The sequence below is a fragment of the Triticum dicoccoides genome, chromosome 3B (assembly GCF_002162155.2).
Source record: "Triticum dicoccoides isolate Atlit2015 ecotype Zavitan chromosome 3B, WEW_v2.0, whole genome shotgun sequence".
Classification (NCBI taxonomy): domain Eukaryota; kingdom Viridiplantae; phylum Streptophyta; class Magnoliopsida; order Poales; family Poaceae; genus Triticum; species Triticum dicoccoides.
The window spans coordinates 837820872-837825218 of record NC_041385.1 but is presented as its reverse complement, the minus strand read 5'-3'; the positions used below and the strand labels follow the sequence as shown (position 1 = coordinate 837825218).

Genomic DNA, 4347 nt, shown 5'->3' with positions numbered 1-4347 from the left:
CCCCCGTGAGCACCAGCCTGCTCCCGCACCCCTCCCCTGTCCCGCGCCACTGCCCTGCCCCGCCGGCGCCTGCGCCGGCCCCTCCGCCGTGCCCCTGCGCCCGTGCCCTGCCCCGCCGGCGCTGGCGCCGACCCCTCCGTCGTGCCCCTTAGATTCTATTTTTAGATGTTTTTACATGTTTTTTAAGATTATTTTAGTTGTGTAGTTATATTTATATGTGTAGTTATATTTAGATATTGTAATTTAGATGTGTAGTTATATTTATTTATATGTATAGTTGATTTAGATGTTGTAATTTGTTCATAAAAATTGTGCACTTTTGTATAGAAACTTTATTTTTTCATATGTACGAAAATGTAGAGTGAAAACGAAAACAAACATATAAGAAAAAACAAAGGAAAAAATGAAGAAGGAGGAAGAAGAAGAAAAAAAAAGTGTTTCCACCGCATTTTCATAAAGTGTTTCCACCGCATTTACATGAGGGGGGACGTCGGAAAAAATAAGAAGAGGAAGAAGAAGAAAAAAAAGAGGAGAAGAAGAAGGAATAGAGGAGTGGAAGACTTTTTTCTTCTACTCCTCTATTACTTCTTCTTTTCCTCTTTTTTTCTTCTTCTTTTTTATCGCGAACTAGGGAAGAGGGTCGAGGGTCAGGAACTAGGGCAGAGGGTCGAGGGTCACCCTCTCGACCGTGATAACTTATACCACGGGAGCACCCCCCCCCCGGCCCTCTCGCTCGACCAGAACTCTCGAGGACACCCAAACCCTAGAGAAAAAATGATGTTGGTCTCCTACCCCCTCCCGCCGCGCCCCTACCCGACAAACTCTCTCGAGGCCACCCAAATTTACCAAGTTAAAAGAGCGTTGTCATCGAGGCCACCCCAAACCCTTGAAGCGTTGTGTCGAGGCCACCCCAAACCCTTGAAGCATTGTCGAGGCCACCCCAAACCCTAGAGAAGCAGCGTCAAGGCCACTAATATGATTCCTTATTGTGATTAGCTAGCTAGTTCTATGTTTGCCACTAAAATATATCCATCTTTCATGTTTGAATAATAATTGACATGTTGTAAATATTTGCAGAAACTATGGAGCACCCCCGAGACGAAGCAACAGAAGCGATGTTGGGGGACATAATCGCAAAAGGAAGTGATGTCGTTGCGGCATTTCTCAACAACACCGATGGTCTGGAATGACGGGGTAGTGAAGAAGGCTATGATTATGATAGCTCCGGTGACCCATTAATGTCGGTACAAGAAGAGGGCTATGATTATGATGGCTCCGGTGACCCAACGGAGGTACAAGAAGGAGACCGTGATGACGGCTCCGGTGACCGAACCGAGTCCGGCCAGGTATATATATATTAGTTAAGCCCGTGCTGACTAGCTAATTGATGCATTCATTTTTTTCATATGTACACATATTAATTAACTCTCGTCTTTCTTCTTTTCTCCAGCCCTCTAGATCGAGCTCAACTTCGGTAAAGAAACGAGGCCCGAAGAAAAAGTTGCGCTCAGATGAAAGGTTTGAGATCACAGCAATCGCGCGCGATGGCAAGCCGATTGAACCCATCCGGACAAGGGATGCATTTCATGCTCAGTGCAGGGTTCTTGTTAGGGACAAGATCCAGATCGTTATCCACCAATGGTTAAAGCCTAAGAAAGAAGACCCTCAGGTGTCTTATGTCTCCGATATGCAGAAAGAAGATCTTCGGACAATGCTTAAGGAAAATTTCACCCTACCGCCAGAGGAGGATCAGAAGAAGCCAGTTAAAGAGCAATCGATAAAGTCTCATGCTCTTAAGAAGATGGCAGAACTATTCAGGAGGTGGAAGAATGAGCTGAAAACAAATTTTGTCGACAGAGAAAAGACACCAGAATTCATCGGAAAGTATGAGAAGATCAGAGATCAATGGCCCGCATTTGTGTCCCACAAGACATCGGAAATGAGTAAGAAGATGTCAGCGACAAACAAGATAAATGCTGCGAAGAAGAAGCGTCACCATCGCACGGGGTCAAGTGGCTATCTCAATGTTGGGGAACGTAGTAATTTCAAAAAAATTCCTACGCACACGCAAGATCATGGTGATGCATAGCAACGAGAGGGGAGAGTGTTGTCCACGTACCCTCGTAGACCGAAGCGGAAGCATTGACGCAACATGGAGGAAGTAGTCGTACGTCTTCCCGGTCCTACCGATCCAAGCACCGTTACTCCGGCACCTCCGAGTTCTTGACACACGTACAGCTCGATGACGCACCCTGAGCTCCGATCCAGCAAAGCTTCGGGGAGGAGTTCCGTCAGCACGACGGCGTGGTGACGATCTTGATGTTCAACCGCCGCGGGGCTTCGCCTAAGCACCGCTACAATATGACCGAGGTGTAATATCATGGAGGGGGGCACCGCACACGGCTAAGGAACGATCACGAAGATCAACTTGTGTGTCCATGGGGTGCCCCCTGCCCCCGTATATAAAGGAGTGGAGGAGGGGAGGGCCGGCCCTCTCTATGGCGCGCCCTAGGGAGTCCTACTCCCACCGGGAGTAGGATTCCCCTTTCCTAGTCCAACTAGGAGTCCTTCCATGTAGTAGGAGTAGGAGACAAGGAAGGGGAAAAGAGAAGGGAAGGAAGGAGGGGGCGCAGCCCCTCCCCCTAGTCCAATTTGGACTAGGCCTTGGGGGCGTGCAGCCTGCCCTAGGCAGCCCCTCTCTCTTTCCCGTGTGGCCCAATAAGGCTCAATACTTCTCCCCGTATTCCCGTAACTCCCCGGTACTCCGAAAGATACCCGAACCATTCGGAACCTTTCCGATGTCCGAATATAGTCGTCCAATATATCAATCTTTACGTCTCGACCATTTCGAGACTCCTCGTCATGTCCCCGATCTTATCCGGGACTCCGAACTCCTTCGGTACATCAAAACTCATAAACTCATAATATAACTGTCATCGAAACCTTAAGCGTGCGGACCCTACGGCTCGAGAACAACGTAGACATGACCGAGACACATCTCCGGTCAATAACCAATAGCGGAATCTGGATGCTCATATTGGTTCCTACATATTCTACGAAGATCTTTATCGGTCAGACCGCATAACAACATACGTTGTTTCCTTTGTCATCGGTATGTTCCTTGCCCGAGATTCGATCGTCGGTATCCAATACCTAGTTCAATCTCGCTACCGGCAAGTCTCTTTACTCGTTCCATAATACATCATCTCGCAACTAACTCATTAGTTGCAATGCTTGCAAGGCTTAAGTGATGTGCATTACCTAGAGGGCCCAAAGATACCTTTTCGACATTCAGAGTAACAAATCCTAATCTCGAAATACGCCAACCCAACAAGTACCTTTGGAGACACCTGTGGAGCACCTTTATAATCACCCAGTTATGTTGTGTCGTTTGGTAGCACACAAAGTGTTCCTCCGGTAAACGGGAGTTACATAATCTCATAGTCATAGGAACATGTATAAGTCATGAAGAAAGCAATAGCAACATACTAAACGATCGGGTGCTAAGCTAACGGAATGGGTCATGTCAATCAGATCATTCAACTAATGATGTGATCTCGTTAATCAAATAACAACTCTTTGTCCATGGTTAGGAAACATAACCATCTTTGATTAACAAGCTAGTCAAGTAGAGGCATACTAGTGACACTCTGTTTGTCTATATATTCACACATGTATTATGTTTCCGGTTAATACAATTCTAGCATGAATAATAAACATTTATCATGAAATAAGGAAATGAATAATAACTTTATTATTGCCTCTAGGGCATATTTCCTTCAGTCTCCCACTTGCACTAGAGTCAATAATCTAGTTCACATCGCCATGTGATTTAACACTAATAATCATATCTGTATAAGATTAACACCCATAGTTCACATCGTCATGTGACCAACACTCAAAGGGTTTACTAGAGTCAATAATCTAGTTCACATCGCTATGTGATTAACACCCAAAGAGTACAAAGGTATGATCATGTTTTGCTCGTGAGAGAAGTTTAGTCAACGGGTCTGTCACATTCAGAGCCGTATGTATTTTGCAAATATTCTATGTCTACAATACTCTGCACGGAGCTACTCTAGCTAATTGCTCCCACTTTCAATATGTATCCAGATTGAGACTTAGAGTCATCTGGATTAGTGGCAAAACTTTCATCGACGTAACCCTTTACGACGAACCTTTTGTCACTTCCATAATCGAGAAACATATCCTTATACCACTAAGGATAATTTTGACCGCTGTCCAGTGATCTACTCCTAGATCACTACTGTACTCCCTTGTCAAACTCAGTGGTGGGGTATACAATAGATCTGGTATACAGCATGGCATACTTTATAGAACCTATGG

At 45.6% G+C, this 4347-nt stretch overlaps 1 pseudogene; it reads left to right on the top strand.

The window, feature by feature from the left end:
• LOC119278802 overlaps positions 1-4347 on the top strand; it is a 148162-nt pseudogene that overhangs the window by 34378 nt on the left and 109437 nt on the right.